Consider the following 20546-nt stretch of genomic DNA (forward strand, 5'->3'; position numbering starts at 1 on the left):
AGCAAAAAAATATGAACACGTTTCAGGTAAACCAAAATGGTAAAACATGATACACCACATCGCAACCATCAACAATTCAAAAGCACGTGGCACAAAAAATAGGATTAAATACAACCATAGGATAATTGCTTAATGTTTGAAAGCAAATTTTCTATTTTGGGATATCAGTTTAGAACTAATACTATTGACAATAGAGAAACATATACATAAGACTAGAATTATGGTAACATTGTTAAACCATTATCGTAACATGGTTAAATAGTTATTGTAACAGGTTACACCGCCATCTCGAGAGTGGAGTTACAAGACCTAGTTGCAACCTCACCTGATTTTAGCATAATAAGAGCATCGTAACATGGTTAAATAATTATTGTAACATGGTTAAATAGTTATTGTAACAGGTTACACCGTCATTTCTCTATTGTTTAAGAGTAAAATCGATCACAAATGAGATGATTTCGTCATTAGGTAAGGCAACACCTCTAACAAAACAATAAAAGATCTGAAACTCCACAACAAAACCTAGTTGTTACAGGAACACAAATACACCATTACAGTAACACAAATACGAAGTACACAAGGATTAATATTACCATAACATTGTTATGGTAACACAAATACACCATTATAGTAACATAAATACGAAGTACAAGAGCATTAATATTATTATAACACTGTTACAGTAACACAAAAATATTTATCATTATACAATTGCAACATTATCAAATCCACGGAACCAAAACTCAAACATTTCACCATATGAATTTCGCATAGACCTTTACCCTTATAGTTGGCTTATAGGCATCATCATCTTCATAACTTGAAAACTTATCCATCGCTGCCTCAAACTACGTGCTCAATTGATTAGCACAAGTATAACTAAACCAAACAAGATAAGCTATCAGCCGAATTTCGCTTTTAGAAATTTATTTTTATAGTTGACCTGGTTTATTTTACATCTACAACTTAATTTTGAATTAACAACAAACTTAGTACCTTTTTACTTAAATTCACCGCGGTTTGTCAAATTAGAAATGACCTCACTAATTTTCCACAAAGTTCGTCGAGGAGTCGTTAATTAAGGAGTTATATAGACTTCTTCAATCCAAGCAAAAACCTAGAAACTGAAAAATCTCAAATAATTAATTAAAAAAATAATCAAATTGTAATCGTAAAATGAACTCTCAATTATTGCAACAAACTACTCCGTAATTGTGTTTGCATATCAAATAAGGAGCACAAAGTCAACTATCAATTAAGGCACATATACTTAGATCACCAAATTTAGGTGTTTAACAAGAGGAATCACTAAAATAGAGTAAAAGCATTCAAAACAAATTAAATAACAACAACAATTAAACAACAAAGAGAAAATACAAAAAAAAAGTTTGGATTGAAAGATAATTACCTCAGAGAATTGAGATTGGGCTATCGTTTGAGATAAGAGAGCAATTTTGATAATGATATGAGATTTGTTCGTTCCTTATGCTCGATTGATGATAGTTTTTTGATTGATTTTTGTCTAAGAAAAATGAATCTAGAATTGTGGATATGAGGAGATCTAGAAATGACGAGGGATAGAGATGAAAAAAGACAAATCGGATTTTGGGAATAAAAGAAAATAATTGTTCTAATTTGCCTGCAATCATCGCATGTTCATAGTTAACATGAGACAAGAGAGGAAAAATAATCGATCTAAATTCCTTTTATTTCTTTGTAAAGTCGTCAAAATTGGAGTAAATTTAGGGGATTTAGAGAAGGTGATTATAGAGAGAGACAAGAGAGAGAAAGTGATATTCAGTTGTGAGATTGAACATTGAAAATATGAGGTTTTTATATGTCAATTAAGGTTTAATCTCAGCCCTTGTTTTATATGAGATCTAGTGGAGAATCGCGGGACGGACTCACTTAAGATATGTCGACTCATCGGATGCAGTTTCTATATATATATATATATATATATATAGAGTCGGGATCCGGTGAGAACTCCTAAATATTTGAGGATTGAGGATTAAAGTGAGCCGTCAGCTTTAACTAATCAACAAAACAAACATACGCGCTATTAGAAAAACAGATCTCAACTCTTATTTCCTACCATATTACTTTCTCTCACCTCAGTACCTTTTTCTCTCATTGTTGCACAATTTCAATAGATTCAAACTTCAAAATTTGTGAAAACCGTTTAATTTCAACATCAAGAACATCAAATAAATGATGAAGAAAATGAGTTTGACGCAATTCATCTTTTAGGTCAATATTGAAAGTTTTAAACAGGTATAATTGGATCTCATTTCTCCATTTTGTCAATTTAAATTTATGGTATTGCATTTGTTCTTCAATAGTCATGATTAATTCGGTTATTAATTTCCTTGTTTCAGTTAATTAATATCCTCTTGTTGAATTAGGGTTTTATTTTGCAAAATCTGACTTTATCGCCATTCTATTACGATTTTTAATTCAATTTTGTAAGATTTTTTAGTTTAACTGTTTATTGTAGAGTCGAAGATGAATTTAGGTCTAGGGTTGATGGAAGATGGAATATATATAAGTTTTATTTGTACGATTGATGATAATTAATTAGGTTCTGCTATACTTGTATTTACTTGTCTTGGTTAATAAAGAGGTTACTTTTTGAGATAGTAGTAAAGAGAATGTGATGATTAGGATCCAAAATATGGGAGATGAGGTCATCTTTTGAGAATCATAGCATTGTTTAGTTTGGGGAGAGTATTTGTTACGGCTTCTTCCTATGTCGTTTTAATTAAATTGTTACTCTTGTGTTATTGTCCCTATTTCCTTTTTGTTCTCAATTGATCAATGTAATATTAGGATGTGATAAAGGTAGCCATGTATCTCTACTTTAGCCATTACTTTGCTAGGGATAATGTATATATTTGGATACTTTTTATTCAACATGTTTTGCATTGTTTTCTCAACTCCTTTATACACAAAGTCATGTTTAGAGAAAGGGTATTACAACTTTCTAAATTCTTCTATGCATAGGACCTTAACAAGAAGTGATACTATACCAATGTAATCTATTTGAAAGCATGCCCATGTATATTGGAAGGATTCACAAGCTTCATCTCACAATTAGCCTTTTTATTTGACAAGAGTGTATAAGACATATTCGATGTTCAGATATTTAGAGTGTCCTGCTATCAATTAAACATTTTTTCTTATACTTCGTGGCTACATTTTATAACTCCTCATCATAAAAGCCTATTAGCTCAATCGGTAGAGCATTGTGCAATGCACAAAGAATGTGGGTTCAAGTCCCACATAGGCTACTGTTAATGTGTTATTTAAAAGTACATGGTAGCGATATTGTATACAGTGTGATATTGTTTTGCAGAAAGTGTGATATTGTTTCTAATGACTTGTAGTATTTGTATTTTACCAGCGTTGATATTGTTTCACAGGAACACAAAATTTGAGACTCCTCTTAAAATAGTTATAACCAGAGATATTGTTTTGTATAAAGAGTGATATTGTTTTGTATAAAGAGTGATATTGTTTATAGGTACATATGTAATTGTATAACAATATCACATAAGGGCCTTAAGGGGTATTATCTACGACTAAGTGTGATATTGTTTAATATAGAGTGTGATATTCTATATATGAACAATCTTCAGGATCTAATATTGTATGTTCTTGGTAAAGTGTGATATTATTTTCAACATTTTGTGATATTTTTATACACTGGTTGTGATATAGTTTGACAACATTACAAAAAAGAGAGGCATTTAAAGTACTGTGAAAGCGTTGATATTGTTTTGTATAAGGTGTGATATTATTTACGATAACGTGTGATATTGTTTCTCAAGTATCACAAAAGTAAAATGCTATACCTTTAGAATTAATAGTCGACGACATGACAAAGTTAAGTGCTAAATCTAATATAAGTTGATTCAATTATACAAAAACATGATCAACTAATACATTTTCCAAGGAGCAGAGTGTGCCACCTTGATACAAATTTAAACAAGCTAAGATAAAAACTTCATCAAATTGCTAATGGCTGGCTTCAAATTGATTTTTTCGGAGCGAAGCGTGACCGCATTGACATCATTAAATATTTCTCTACTGGCCAAATCCAAGCCACCAGTACTTGCCTTTAGTTTGCCAATGAAGTTGCAAAATGAATGTATTTTCATCACAGATCAATCTACAAAACAATTAAAATGATAGTATGTCACTTCTTCTTGACAATCATATCCAAAAAATTCAATTGACAAAGAGAAACATATTTTTACCATTATAACGACACAACTACACTATTAGAATAATACGCGCATAAAGCTTAGCTACAACATTTGAATAACACAGTTGTAACACCATAATAATAAGCACTTGCAATTAAACCTAAATCAGGAAAAGTTAGTAAATTTATAATGAAAGCATATGAGATACGGATTAAAACATTGATTAAGGAAAGATCGCAAATAAATCACAGGAGATACGAATTAAATCTCTACATACGAAATGTGATATATATAGAATTAGGATCATGTGACTCCACCCTATCTTTTTGAGTTCATGGTACAATATCACAGGTTATATTAAACAATATCACGAGGTTATCTTGCATACAATATCATACCAACGAAGCACTTGCGCGCTATTACTAACTTCTTTTTCTCATACTTATTTTCACACCAATCAATTCTAGCATCGGGGCTCAAACAAACACCACATTTTAATTTGATTGAGTCTTTGAGAAAAGCATTCAAAGACGGATTGAAAATGGGGATGAAGTGATGAACAATCCTTATCTTCCTTTGTAAATGCTACACCTTTTCAACTTGAACCATATGTTTTCGTTGTACATATAACACTTAGTTAGGTAGACAGGAGATTTTAGATATAGTTCTACTATTATTTGTATAATGCTACTACAACAATAATACTCGTGTACTGCATTTGTTTCAACCTTTTTTCAATTATTGATAACTCTTGGCATCTAAGTGGTTATGTGCATTTTATATCCTTTTTCAATTATCTTAACAATGTTAAAATACTATTACCAGGGTAGGTGGTCGGCGTTGAATCGACCGATCAATAGATCATATAAAACACTTTGACCTTTTTTGTGCTTAATTTTCATGATATTATTTAGTATTCTTCGTGATATTGTTTTGTATAACTTGTGATACTTATGAACTCACGGACTCAAATCTATATATGGACTCACCGAGATCTTGACTCTAAATTCACGAAATAACGATGATCAGCTAAAAAGGAAAAATACATTAACAACAATTACAATTTAACAAATTAAAAATTGTTGTAAATTATGATATTTTACAAATTAGAGGTGTAACACAAATTAAAAAATAAAAAGGAAATAGAAAACAAATACAATATTGCAAACAGGAAATAATGAAGTTGTTGATTGAAAGTTGGAGGAGATGAAGAGGAGAACAAAAAGACGAAAATATTCAAGTTGTGCGCAAATAATTTAGGAAATTAGAGATAGGAACTGATTGAAGAAAACTACAATCAAATAACTACAGGACAATATGAAACATTATAATCGAAAATATGAAGCGAAATCGAAAAAATCATAGAAACATGTGCAATTGAACATAAATCAGGCAAAAAATACTAAAGTTATAACACATTCGAAATAGGTTCGAATTAAACCTAGATTTATAAGCGAGGCACCCAATAAATCACATGAGAACCAAATTAAACCTAGATTTAAGCTAGACAACAGTTGAAGCACGAAAATCACTATGAGTTGCTATAAAACTGAGAATGAACAACAAAATTGAATCGAAAAAAGCGATTCGACAAAAGATTATCATCCTAAACAATCAATTGTTAACAAAATTAAAAGAGGAAGTAACTGAAACAAACCTGAAATTGCGATTTCAAGACAATAATAAATTTTGTTGATGAAAAATGGAATGAGATGAAGAAGATAAAACGAAGACGAACAACGAGTGTGTCATGCGCGAGTGTTTGAGGGAAATCAGAGAGTTTTTGGTAGAAAGAAGTTAGAGAGAGAAATGAATCTGTAACAAATGAAGGAGAAACTTGTGTGGGTGGATTATATAAGCAAACAAAATGACTATCTCATCCTTAATGTCGTTCGTCAATCTAAAGCCGTTGGATCTCTTAGATCTGATGGTCAGAATTAATCCTCAATCCTCAAATATATGAGGTATACTCATATGATCCCATTCCTATATATATATATATATATATATATATATATATATGGGCGGGTTCAGGTACGAACTAGTGTTCAGTACGAACCGTACGAACCAACTAAAAAAGTGCTCAAACAAAAAGAAGAGTTACTAGGCCCACCACACAACACATACTGACATTTTATCGTTTGTTTCCGAGCGTTAACTTTCAACTTTCAATATGCTTTCCCTCTACGATGTTCCGACGCCGGAAACGTTGACGTACTCCGACGCCGGCCATTACTTTGTCGACGACCTTGCTTTTCCTCCTCCCAAAGCCCCAATCCATCGCTCTTGCGACTCACTCCACCATACTCTCGTCGTCCATTAGTCGTCTTCCCATCGCATCTCATTCTCCGACGAGTTTCTTTGTTTAAACTTCCAAAAAATTGTTATTTTAATTGTAGATCTACTACAAACGAATTAGAAATCCGAAAAATTAATTGTAAAAACAACCAATTTTCTCACTGGAGTTTCACCCTAACAGAATCTCCCCACTGACGAAGCTACCATCAACGACCACCCGCGACGTCCTTGTTCGTCTGATGCCTGATCGTGATCGTGTATTTTGGTAACAGGTGATGTCCTCGTTTTGGTCTAAGGTTGCCGGTTATGTCTCTGGTGCAGATTTAAGTGGTTGGGCCTGATGACGGGGCTGGTTGTGGGGTTAGTTCAGGTATGTCTTTGGTGGTCTTGTGATGAGGTGTAGTGGTGGTGGTGGTGTTAGTGTTAGTTGGTGCTGATGGTGGTAGTCAGGTGGCTGGTTGTAGTTGATCTTTAGATCGGGGATACGCTAAATAGCAGCCCGGATACACATAGTATTATTATTGGATACACAAATTGATTTGTGTATCTAGTAATAATACAGTGTGTATTGTTGGGAAATGTGTCCTCAACAATAGTGCGATCACATGATTTAAATATCATTATTAAATCTCATTTTAAGAATACATGTGGGATGTAATTTTTTACAGTCAACTGGTCCACACATATCGGTAATGATTGATTGACTAGAGTTTGACATTCGTCGTGCGGCGGTGGTGATCATTGATCCCCTTAGGTCATACCTATAGGGAAATACTCTTAATTGATTATTTAATTAATCGTATACCGATACGAGTTAATTAAATTGCTTAAAATTGACGGATGATTTTGTGAGTATAATTTACGTATCTTATAGTAAATATGATTAAATGAGACACGGTCTAAGTAATCGAATTATTTCATTGCTTAGATGAAATTATTGTTTACAGAAACAATTGAATCGGAATGAATAAATCATTATAAATACAGAATGTTGTAATTTATAATTTGGAAACATTTTGGCACGAGTAATTACGAATTACTAGTCAATTTTGTAAATGACATATTTTATGAGTATGTTGATTTTTAGTATGTTAAAAATACATTACATTGTGACATGTCATGTAACATGTCACATGTGACAAAATTGACAAATGACAAAATAAAATGGACCATCCATTTTATTATGAAAGTGCCGAAATTAGAGGGAGTATTGGGTTAATATTGTGTTTTCATATTAGTGGAAAACATAATTATTAAAGAATACCTACTAGCCTTGCAAGCCTAAGCTTTTGAGAAGAGCAAAAACAAAAGATATTGGGCATCCTACCCAAGCCAATTTCGGCCAACCATATGATAAAAGAAAAGAGAGTTTTTCTTTTCAATTTTCATCATTTTTACATATACATTTTTCTAGTGTAAGAAATGTATCCTTCTCTACATCTTGTGAAATCTAGAGAAATAAAAACTCACATAATCTCCTCTCTTGACCGAAATATTCAAGAGTAAAATTACAATTTATATTGTGTCAATTTTATAGTAAAACTAATATTATTACTAGATCTAAATAATATTGGTTATTAAGAGATTCCTTGGGTATATGCTTTTGGGATGGATTCTATATTTGAATCCTTGTTCTTCCATTTGGAGAGCTCAAGAACAAGTGAGTAGGAGAACTCACTTGTGCCCATATATCCGAAAATCACAATGTAAGATGATGGTTTCTTCTTTATATTGTTTTAATGTTTGCATGCATAAGTTCCACCATTTAATTTTATGACAAATTAAAATAAAACATATATGAGTATTTAGTATATAAGATCTAATTTTCCTTCAATCGGTATCAAGAGCCATGGTTGTTTGCATGCAAATCGGTTAAAAGTTTTTCCGAGTTATAAAGATTAACATATAAAACTTGTATAATTTGTGTTATTATGATATATCACAAAATTAATTTTTGCATGTTAAAATTTCTGATCCTAAAATGTATTTAGGATATTTTGGTTAATTTATGGATTTTATTGTTCATTTTATATAATATTGGCATTAAAATGTGATTTTTATGATAAAAATGTCATTTTTGGACGAAAATTAGCTAAACTTCGAATTTTCCAGTGGTTTTTGGATATGTTTTCACATATATTATTTTTAGATGATCTGGAAATTTTCATAATTTTATGAGTTCTTATGCTCGAAAAATGGATTTTTCATAATAAAAATCGGATTTAAGTGAAAAATAGGTTAATATGAGATAAATTTCGAATCTGGTCATAAAAATTTAATATGTTTTCACATGCAATTTTACAAGATGTGTGTAAAATAATTGGCTATAAAGAAGTCTTTTTTCATGATTTATGGATTTTTGAAGAAAAATTGCATGAATAGTGACATTATTAGTGAAAAATTAATAGAACATAATCTATGACTAAGGAAAAACGTCTAATGTTTCATTTTATTATCTTTTTCAGATCTAAAATTGAAAATTTAATGAATATAATTTTTCCATGTTTTTATGATTTTTTTATTAAAAAAATCGATAAACCGCAACATTGTTTTTCCGAAAAATTTCGAAATTTTTAACCTAAGTTTTTAAACATTATGAGTGTCATGGTATTTTTCCAGAATGTTCATGAGTTTAAATTTCAAATTTTGAATTTATTTGAAATTTTGTGGTTTATTTGAAGTTTATAGCTTATTTTTGTAAATTTTAGTCCATTAATGAACAATTTTATAAATATGAGTTAATTATGGTCAAATTATTAGTGAAGACTAAATTTTGAGTCCTAAGAGGTTAGGGTAATTAACTTATGCATAAATATGAATTTATGTAATTTTTGTGATTGTAAAATGTTGAAATCACGCAAACCGTAAAAACCGAAAGTAATATACGATATTGGCTAATTAAAGGCGATTTAGCATAAAATTGAGCATGTTCAAACATATTATAATGCTGCATTTTCTTTATGATTGTCATAATTTTAATTTATGTAATTTTTGAATTATGTAATTTTACTTAGTATGGCCTTAGATTTAATTGGTATTTCCCGAAATGTATGGGAATATCGATTCGGTTGTAATTTTATTGTGATCTCGTATCACCGTTTTGTAATTTAATAGATTTATTTTATTTTAGTTACAAATGTATAATAGGAAATTATGTAATTTATTATGTAATTTTATTCATTCCGGAGTTCTCAAAGATGGATTTCTTCAAGAATGACGATACATAAAGACGGTGTTACCTCGAGATGCGTGCCACAACCGAAGTTCAAGGGACCAATGGAGTTGGTTTCCGAATATGTAATAGTTAAATAGTTTTTCTATTTTAGGAAAGGCCATACTAGGATTTATTTACTTTTATGCTTGCATTTTATTTTATGTCGCATGCATCGCTAAATCGCCATAACTAAAACATGCATCTTCTTTCATCGAGTTTATCGACCGTGTCAATTAAAATTATCGTAGTTCACCGCTTTAGTTCACTTAAAACGTGATAGATAATAAATTGACATGACCTCTCGCTAAAATAAACAATTGAGACATAGCCTTACCAAATAGTAGAAACCATGAAAACCTATTTCGCGAGGGAGTGCACTCGGCTACCCCGGGGTACAAACCTTGTTACGTAAGGGAAGTGGGTGATAAATGTCTATCCACCGAATTCATGTTGATGAGGGTTTCATCGGCTACCCCGTGCCTAAGTTAATGTGGGTTTGGATAATGGACACATTTATTCGAAATTTGGATTGAACTCAACATAAGTTATTGATAAGGGTTTCATCGGCTACCCCGTGCCCTTGTTGATGTGTTTTGGGCTATAGATCAACATTAAAGTAATTTTATCGACCAAGAGTTCTAAAAGTAGAATCGATTAAAAGGTTAATCCACCGAGTTATATTGATAAGGGTTTCATCGGCTACCCCGTGCCCAAGTTAATATTAATTTGGGTCTTGGAATCATTTATCATAGTTGGGTAGAGGTCACTATGTAAATGTTTTACTTGTTATTTACAAGTATTAATATAACGATAAATGTTTTGTTTTCACTATTCCGTTATTATATTGTTCTATTTCTTTACCACAATTCATATACGATATCATTTCGATTTTTGATTCAAATCTCCATTAAAACATCGTAACTAAAGACAAATATGAATTTGCTTCTAAAACCTCAAATAAACCATTGCTAAGGATCTCTTAGAGTATAGATTAAAGTTATTCATTATCAAACAGGTTTTTGATTCTTGACTAACATGTCTACTTACAATGTATTGTTTCACATATGCTTAATTAAATTAAGTACCTTGAAGCGATAAATTGTTTTGGTGATTAGATTTTCAGAATTCGTAATTGACCAAAATAACGCAACCACTTCAATGAAAGTTTTAAGACTAAAACGAACAAATGAAGAGTAATCTTCATGAATTCAATTTTGCTTCTCAAAGCAAAGACTCATTGAAATGAGTGGGAGCATTCTCTTAAACCGTTAAGATGAGGACGAGGTTCAAGAAGTAAAGATTATAAAGGAATTGATACAAGGTAATGTTAAAGGTAAAGATGTTGAGAATGACGATACTAAACCTATCAATCCCAACCGATAAAGTTTCCATTGTCTTAAATGTTGGACACGAGAAAGGAAACTACCCCAAATTATTGAAGAATCAACAAGTTAGTTGTGGGACATCTAATGGGATCTTCTTCTTTAAATGTTTATTTGATTAAACATAAATTTTGCTAGTACTACTTCGTCAATATTAGAAACCGGTGGTGGTTTTCATCATTATGTTTGATACATGGGATGATTAGAATATGACGACTAGCAACAATGAAGTCAAGAGATAGAGTCATTGTGTACTAAATCTAGTTTTCGGGTTTGGAGTTGTACTTAATTGTGACTATTAAGTACATAAACTCTAAATAAGAATACAATTTGTTAAAGATACAAAGAGGTTTCACTTTTGTGACCCTATACACCATGATTTGATGAATGGCTAGCCCATCATCAAGGTGATTATATTCTAAACCAAACTAGAATGATATATCATGAAGATGATGCAAGACTCAAATTGGTAACCCAAGATTAAACCTCAAATTTTGAATGATGAACGCAAAGAGTTATCGAGTACTCTTGAAACCATTAGATTGTTAATGGTATATGCGTATCTTGTATTCAAAGCAAGATATCTCGTACCTTTTGGTTGAAAAGGAGATCGAGGTTATAAATCATCAATCCAAAATAGGTTGATCATCATCTTTTACCAACGATTTAAGTTGACACTAGTGTGTTCACTTAATAAGGTAAATAGAGAAATCTTTGAAGAAGTTCAAGAGTTCAAGGAATCGCGATTTAGTCGTGATGGGATTATCAAAGTGAAGACTTTGATATAAGCCAAAGGAAATGTGATATAGTATCACAAGTTAATCTCTCATAGCACGCATTATGAAATAATGTGTGGATGGATAAGAAATTAAACGCTATTCGATATGGTTTGGACTTCAATCAAGTTACTTTGAGTTACTTGATACTTTTGGGGATTTTATCATTTTGTCTAGATTATTTTTCCACTAAATCGAATCATATGAGATATGAAATGGTAAGGGTACCATGTTTGTAAGTTTTCACAAGAAACAAATGCTCATTTTTCCCTTTTTAATTATCACGAGTACGACGGGTTTGCGGCTCGTGAAGCTGTCTTTCTAAAATACAAGTTTATTTCTAGAAGACAGAGTGGGAGAAATTATTCAAGAGCCACAAAGAATGCCACAGGGAATGTTATGTCGCAAGAAACTGGTCTTTCTTGGCTACATGAGACGTTTTGTGTAAGACATTGTTTCTTCAAAACCTAGGAGGTTAAATTCGTCACTTGTTAAAAATGATGAATTCATGTTACTTTTAAGAAAGTAAAGAGCTTATAACTTACAAAAGAAATTGTTTGATTCAAGTTGATTACTTCTAGAAAGTAATGAACATATGACTTATATAAGAGAGTTTAAGTCACAACTCAATACAAGGCTTAGAGCCATGAAAATACGAAATAAAAGGCTTGATTAGTGACAAAGATTTTTGCACTAATAGAGAGATATTTCAAAGCTTGATTGGTGGCAAAGGGTTTTGCGCAAATTGAAATGCTTAAGTCTATTTGGATCTTCTTAGGAATTGTGTTTCATTATGAGGTTATGAAATACATATCGAGTGAATCTAAAACCCACTTCTTCAATAGAAGGAATGTATTCAATACATATCATGAGTTTAGTAGATTCTTGCAATCCTAAGATAATGTGAAACTTAAGAGAGGGTCTTAAGTAGGACATCAATGAGTTAGAATCAACATTTTGATCATGTGATAAAACATTTCTCGATAAGTCGAGAAGTTGTGTTTATACATGGAGTTTAGTGGGAGTTACGGAATTTTTTTAATTAGTCCGATATGTGGATGACATATTGATCATTGAGAATGATTTAAGACTTTTGGAGTATTATAATACATCTTGAATATCCGGATTTATGAAGATAAATCCACATGATATTAGCGTCAGTAAGAAGTCTTATGTTGATAAGATTCATGACTAGTTCAATTAAATTGAACATATTTGATTGATTCCATTTGCTTCATTTGCCGAATCAATTAAAAAGAAATGATGTATAACACTTCATATGCTTTGAGTATGATGAATTGTTTTCAAAATCGAATTTAAGTAATCTTTACCTAGTAAGCCATAAAGATTACCCTTAAGTGCTTGCAGAAGCATTAAGGAAGTAAAGCAAAGTGTTTATGATGCAATTTTGTGTAAGGGTGTTACACAAGTGACAATTGACAATTGAGATTGCGCATGGTTTCCGACAAAACCATAATCAAAACACATTAGGATGGTTAAGATACCATTGTGGCAATGTTAATAAAGAAGTAGATTTTCTAGAATCGTTCTAGGCAATAAAGAACAATGAGAGATATTTATAACGGAAATTGAGTACACTTGCAATCATGAGATGTGCAAGAGGATGAGTCCCACATTAATTGTGAAAACAAAGTGGGAGCCATTCTTGGGCTAAAGGGCCTATGTCTTGATTGGATCTCGACACGTACTCAGAAAGTTTTGTAATGCAAATGTATAAATTACAAAGGAAAACGAGTATGTAGTAGGGTTGAGTAAGGTACAAGAAATTGATAAAACCTACTAACCAAAGCCTTCTCAAAGGTTAAACATGATGAGTCATGTCATTTCAATTGAGTTGAAATCAACAACTACATACAAGGTCAAATTAGATTATAGAATATGAAATAGTAATCAGGCATTGACTATTCATATGTGATAATCGCATTTGTCGTTCGAGTTTTACTTTAAAACTCTTTTATTATACTTTGTTACATCCAAACGGGTTGTAGAGACAACATTGAACCCCGTTAAAGTGAACACGGATTAGCATTGTATTCGCCCATAGTCACTTGTATGAGGTGACGTCTCGAAGTGACTAGAGTGTGATGCGATTGATGGCAAGTTCAAGTGCCATACAGTCATGTGAGATGACTAGTCGATCACATACGCAGATTGTTAGGAACATTTTGTCGGGCCTTATGACCGCTTATAGAGTTCTGGAAATTTATATAGCCTGGTCGTGGCGAGAGCTACTATAGTATTCTAATGAGTCGATTCTTTTGACTAAAGACTATTCACATAAGATGGCACAGTTTCAGATTAACTTTGATTTGTGTTACTACGACCTTCGTAAATGGGGTCAAATGGGCATATTTTGGGTTATGATGGCTGTGGCTAGTCGAAGGGAATGAGTGCGATAGGAATTGTCCACCCCTTGTCGGGTTAAAACAATATCTCGGGGCCACTCGAGGAGTAATGAATCGAAATGCGTGGCCACGCTCGGAAGGTATCTATGATAGATAAATCCGGTCAATCAGTTATTCTCTAGATCGAGGAAACCACTCTCGATATGATCACTTGCAAGTACGACCTGAAAGACACCTTGCATTGAGTGGGGGATAGTAATAGGACAAGAGAATTGGTGACGCACACGTGTCGAGGACAAGTGGGAGATTGTTGGGAAATGTGTCCTCAACAATAGTGCGATCACATGATTTAAATATCATTATTAAATCTCATTTTAAGAATACATGTGGGATGTAATTTTTACAATCATTTGGTCCACACATATCGGTAATGATTGGTCGACTAGAGTTTGACATTCTTTATGTCGTGCGGTGGTGGTGATCAGTTGATCCCCTTAGGTCATACCTATAGGGAAATACTCTTAATTGATTATTTAATTAATCGTATACCGATACGAGTTAATTAAATTGCTTAAAATTGACGGATGATTTTGTGAGTATAATTTACGTATCTTATAGTAAATATGATTAAATGAGACACGGTCTAAGTAATCGAATTATTTCATTGCTTAGATGAAATTATTGTTTCTAGTAAACAATTGAATCGGAATGAATAAATCATTATAAATACTGAGAATGTTGTAATTTATAATTTGGAAACATTTTGGCACGAGTAATTACGAATTACTAGTCAATTTTGTAAATGACATATTTTATGAGTATGTTGATTTTTAGTATGTTAAAAATACATTACATTGTGACATGTCATGTAACATGTTACATGTGACAAAATTGACAAATGACAAAATAAAATGGACCATCCATTTTATTATGAAAGTGCCGAAATTAGAGGGAGTATTGGGTTAATATTGTGTTTTCATATTAGTGGAAAACATAATTATTTAGGACTACCTACTAGCCTTGCAAGCCTAAGCTTTTGAGAAGAGCAAAAACAAAAGATATTGGGCATCCTACCCAAGCCAATTTCGGCCAACCATATGATAAAAGAAAAGAGAGTTTTTCTTTTCAATTTTCATCATTTTTACATATACATTTTTCTAGTGTAAGAAATGTATCCTTCTCTACATCTTGTGAAATCTAGAGAAATAAAAACTCACATAATCTCCTCTCTTGACCGAAATATTCAAGAGTAAAATTACAATTTATATTGTGTCAATTTTATAGTAAAACTAATATTATTACTAGATCTAAATAATATTGGTTATTAAGAGATTCTTTGGGTATATGCTTTTGGGATGGATTCTATATTTGAATCCTTGTTCTTCCATTTGGAGAGCTCAAGAACAAGTGAGTAGGAGAACTCACTTGTGCCCATATATCCGAAAATCACAATGTAAGATGATGGTTTCTTCTTTATATTGTTTTAATGTTTGCATGCATAAGTTCCACCATTTAATTTTATGACAAATTAAAATAAAACATATATGAGTATGTTAGTATATAAGATCTACTTTTCCTTCATGTATCTGGTAGCGGTGCCATGTGTATCTGAGGCCTTGATGGTAACCCTTGATATGCCTAAGACCGACCTGAATTACACTCAAGAAGAGTCGTTGCTAGTTAATATTGAACACGAGTGGATCCAAACCCGAGCTCCATTTGGCAATTTGACACTCCCTGTACAAACACACATTTGAGGTTTACACTCCCTGTATAAACATAAATTTGTAATTATTTCAGATGATTTCCAATTAAATGTCAGTATGTGTAGCAGCACAGAAATAAAAATTTTCATTAAAAAAGTTCTGAACTAGATTAAATTAAATGCAACCAAGTTTCTGTTCTCGAAGAGCAGCACATTAACTAAGAAAGGTAGCACCACATAAACTTGGACTGCACAGGAACCATACCAACCGAGATGAAGGATGACCTTTTATGAAGTAGAGGTTTTTGCCGTAGGCGAGAAGAGCTAGACTTTCACTTGATCAGCTCGCGGCCTCCAGAGACCTACTCTCTATTTTTAGGCATACTTCAAAATCAGTTTCCGCTGTTAAGCAAATAAAACATGGTTACAGAAGAGCACAATAAACCAAATATTGTAACAAAAGAATAAAGAATATACTAAAGGAAGTAACCAACGAGAATCTTCTTATTGAATTACATGAGTCGATAAATTGAGTATCAAACACACTTGGAACATTGGACTGTTTGGAGGTTTCTATGAAGCATGAGTTTCAGCAGGTTTGAAAACCAAGAGAATGATGTTAAATGTAAAATGCTCACATGATTTCAAGGAAATTCAAAGCTTCTTGAGCTTAAGTGTGTGAACGACAAGCAACTTTTGAAGGTCTCCAAATTCTGACTCGAGTTTTTCCACATGAGCCTCTGACTCCATTCGCAATCCCTCTCAAAAACTCTGGTATCCCCACCTTCACTGTTATATAGAAAATGAATAAAATATTAAACATAAAATGAATATCCTCATTTTAGTTTAAAGGGAAAAATAGTATAATAACTCGAGTGGATCTAGCTAGCTAAATGTATGTATCTAGTAACTTAAAGGAGTGTATCTAGAAAGGTAGATGTATGTATCTAGCAAGGTAAAGAAGTGTCTAACTAGCTAAAGGTATGTATCTAGTAACTTAAAAGAGTGTATCTAGCTATGTAAAGGTATATATCTAGTAATTTAAAGGAGTGTATCCAGCAAACTAAAGGGTTGTATCTAACAAATTAAAAGAGTGTATCTACCTAGCTTAAGGTATGTATTTAGTAACTTAAATGAGTATATCTAGCAAAATAAAGGTATGTATCTAATAACTTAAATGAAGAGTATTTATTTAGCTAAAGGTATGCATCTAGTAACTTAAAGGAGTTTATTTAGCAAGTTAAAAGTGTGAATCTAATAATTTAAAAGTGTGTATCTAACTAGCTAAAAGTATGTGTGTAGCAAGTTAAAGGTGATCCTTAAATCCTTTCTAAGGTATCCTTTCCGAGGGGGAACGAGATCATAATGGGGGGGCGGGTATCCTAAATTTAGGACGGGAAGGGTTTATGGTTGGATTAGGCGGCCCACGCAACCCTAAACCATTTCCCTTATTACGTATCTAGAAAGCTACGGGTATGTGTCTAGTAACTAAAAATTATGTATCTAGCTATTTAAATGAATGTAGCATGACATAGACGTGTATTTAGAAAGGTAAATGTCGATGTCTAGCAAGTTAAATGAGTGTATCTAAAAATGTAAATGTATGTATCTAAATGAGGTAAATGAGTGATCTAATCATATTATGCTTGGCTAAAGGTTCTTAAGGACTTAATAAGGAGTAATAAAGATTGTTTGGTCATCTCTTTTTAAGAGAGCCTGTCATTTAAATAATTTCCAAACAGTTCCATTCATACACTTAGCACTGAATTTAACTTTATATTGTCTACCTTTAGACAACCATAATATGGCTTTTAACATATTCCAGCGCCTTCGTTAGTGTGCTTGGCTAATATGGCTTTTAGCATATTCATAGCATAATTTGGCGTTTTTTGCATCGCCAAATATGTTGATAACTACCGTTTTATACATGCCATAATTGTAAGTAAGCAATATTCTCTTTCTTTTGTAAAAAGTAGGAAATTCCATTAATAACAAAATTACACCATTCATACAAAATTCAATTCTACTAAAGATTAAAAAAAAACATAAACCAACCCCAAAACTAAATACAATCTAAGGAAAACCAAAACAATCTTTTAATAGGAAAAACATGCCCCTACAACTAACCTTCTTGATATCTAATAGACTTTGAACATATTCATAGTCTAATTGGAAACAATGCTATAACTTGCAATGTGCACAGGAACATTCCTTAATCTGCAAATTGCATAGTTGCATTCAATAATCTTTCTATTGCAGTCCACGTCATATTATATTCTCCTTCACCAGTCTGACCAGCAAAACTCCAACACGTCTAACAACCATGCAAATAGGAATCGCATTAAGCGACTAGAAATGTTCCTTTGAACTTCGAATACACTAGAGCTTCAGTTCATGTGTGCTGCTCCAGTCCCTCAACAATCTGAAAAAATAAGCTTGATAGAAAAACAACTCCTCTAAAGACCAAATTAGGCTAGCTACCTACTAACCAAGGTATAAGACCAACAATTAAAGTTTCATTGTCAAACCCATGAGTGTGTTAACATTCTAAAGGTAGTCAATATACACCAGAGCTGCTTAAACAATGTCTCAATACCACAGCTCACCTGTGAAAACACGATACTTTCATTCCTTCCGGAGCAGGTATCGTGCCTTGGCCAATGCACATATGTGCCAGTTTTATGACCACCTTTGTCATCCTACAGACTTACAGAAGACAATATAATCGCAATTTGATCAAAAAAGTGAAACGACAGAGACGATTATTCATGCTGATTTCAACAGCGATGTAGGCATACCCCTTTCTACTGTCTATCCTCTTTACATGAAAATCAAAACATTCCTTAATACCAATTTGGCTTCAGAGATCTTGATTATCAGTCAATTCCAAAACTGATGGCTTAGACGGTCAAATATATTTTCTCGATATGACCACGCCTCTCTTATTTCTTTCCCGTCAGAAATATAGAGGGATTGTTTCAATAGTAAAAGTCAACAATATAAATATAACTAAAAAAAAGTAATCGCGCTTTCGTCCTAAGCTCAAGTTTGAGGTCTTTACATATCTCTTCGCCAATATCTTGGAATGTGTTGAAGCATAAAACCCGCCAGATAAATATACTTGTACAATGTGATTCTGACTTAGATGCCGTCTTTCAGGAGTTTACATATCTTGGAATGTGTTGAAGCATAAACCAGTCTGCAAAACCAGCATTGGTAGTGGCTTTGCAACCCCATAACTAGGTCATGAACATCACACTAATGTAAGGTTAATTTAGAAATATGATTCTGACAATTACCAAAATTGACAAAGGTATATTGCTTTCAATTTTCACTTTTTTGTCCAAATTTGATCATTGACAATTACCAAAATTGACAAAGGTGAGAGCTAAGGCTAGAAGAAGTGAGCACCTTTGGTCAGTAGCTCAGCAGAATCCTAATTTCACCAATTGACTGCAGAGGTGGTTCATCATGTCCTGTCTTTTACTTTATTATCTCCGTCTCCGACTTATTTCGTCTATTTGTACCTATACATATGGCTAATAGATATCGATCCATGCGCCGGATCACTCTACCACCTGGCAATAACATTTGTGCCTAAATCTTTGGTCTTCCCTCAAATTCAAAATAAAACATACTCCGTATGTTACTCGGACCCTTCTGTTTTACTCCGTATTAAGTACCTATATCTCACACTAAACACTGATATAAACACTTCACAAACATCCATGACAGTTAAAATCCAGTCCTGCTAGGTAAAGCTATAGAATAATCAGGGAAACTGTCAGCTACAAAATAGTAATCACTTCAAGATGAGCTCTCGTCTTCACTAAAACTAATCTTGACATACCGTCTCACTATGTCAATCCTAACTTGATCAGATTCAAAATGACAAACTATGTGTGCCACATTGGTCATCACTCACCGTGTATTAATGTACCATGCTTTACCATAGCTACTTAGGACTATCCAGACATAAATAAAAAAGGCAAGTGGACTGGCATACCGGCGATTCAATGCTATTATCAGCATATACACGACCAAGCCTTTGGATCAATATGAATGTTAGTTTAGAATAATACAATAGACTAATGTAACTTGATTCATCCTTAACCTAGAGCTTAAACAAACTATCATAAACCGCAATAACATTAACAACATAGAAATTCAAAATATTTGGATGTACTTAATTGAATTAGTGATAATTATCTTTAGATATGAGATCATTATGTAAGTATTTACCTCATTCCTGAGATCCAGACCAACTGCGACAACGTTCTGGAGGTCCTCCCTATTGCTCGGAAACAACTTAAACAAGGCCCGGTTTTGTAGGTAGTTTACTAATTTCACATCGGTAATCGATTCACCTCATCTTAACTTGCAGCGGATTAGTTTAGTTTAATTTTCACTTGTTTGTCCAAATTTGATCACTGGCAATTATAAAATTGACAAAGGTGAGAGCCCAAGTGTAACACCCCGATTTACGAAGGAGCCTTTAGCAAGACATTCCCTAATAAACCGGACTGTTACCATCTCGGTTTCCCGAGGTAGTGAATAACAAATTAAACTCCAAGGCAGATTATATAATTACTTTAAC

General features: G+C 32.7%; 2 long non-coding RNA genes across 2 annotated transcripts; both read right to left on the reverse strand.

Moving 5' to 3' along the window:
* Window positions 1-583: 583 nt before the first annotated feature.
* LOC141629550 (uncharacterized) lies at window positions 584-1828 on the reverse strand. Its single transcript, XR_012537309.1, has 2 exons — window positions 1409-1828; window positions 584-1124 (listed from the first exon to the last, which is right to left on the reverse strand). It is a non-coding gene; the product is annotated as an uncharacterized LOC141629550 (long non-coding RNA).
* A 13806-nt stretch (window positions 1829-15634) lies between these two features.
* Window positions 15635-18167, reverse strand: LOC141629632 (uncharacterized). Its single transcript, XR_012537320.1, has 3 exons — window positions 18077-18167; window positions 16588-16738; window positions 15635-16351 (listed from the first exon to the last, which is right to left on the reverse strand). It is a non-coding gene; the product is annotated as an uncharacterized LOC141629632 (long non-coding RNA).
* Window positions 18168-20546: the final 2379 nt, after the last annotated feature.

Source organism: Silene latifolia, chromosome Y (assembly GCF_048544455.1).
Source record: "Silene latifolia isolate original U9 population chromosome Y, ASM4854445v1, whole genome shotgun sequence".
In the NCBI taxonomy this organism is placed as follows: domain Eukaryota; kingdom Viridiplantae; phylum Streptophyta; class Magnoliopsida; order Caryophyllales; family Caryophyllaceae; genus Silene; species Silene latifolia.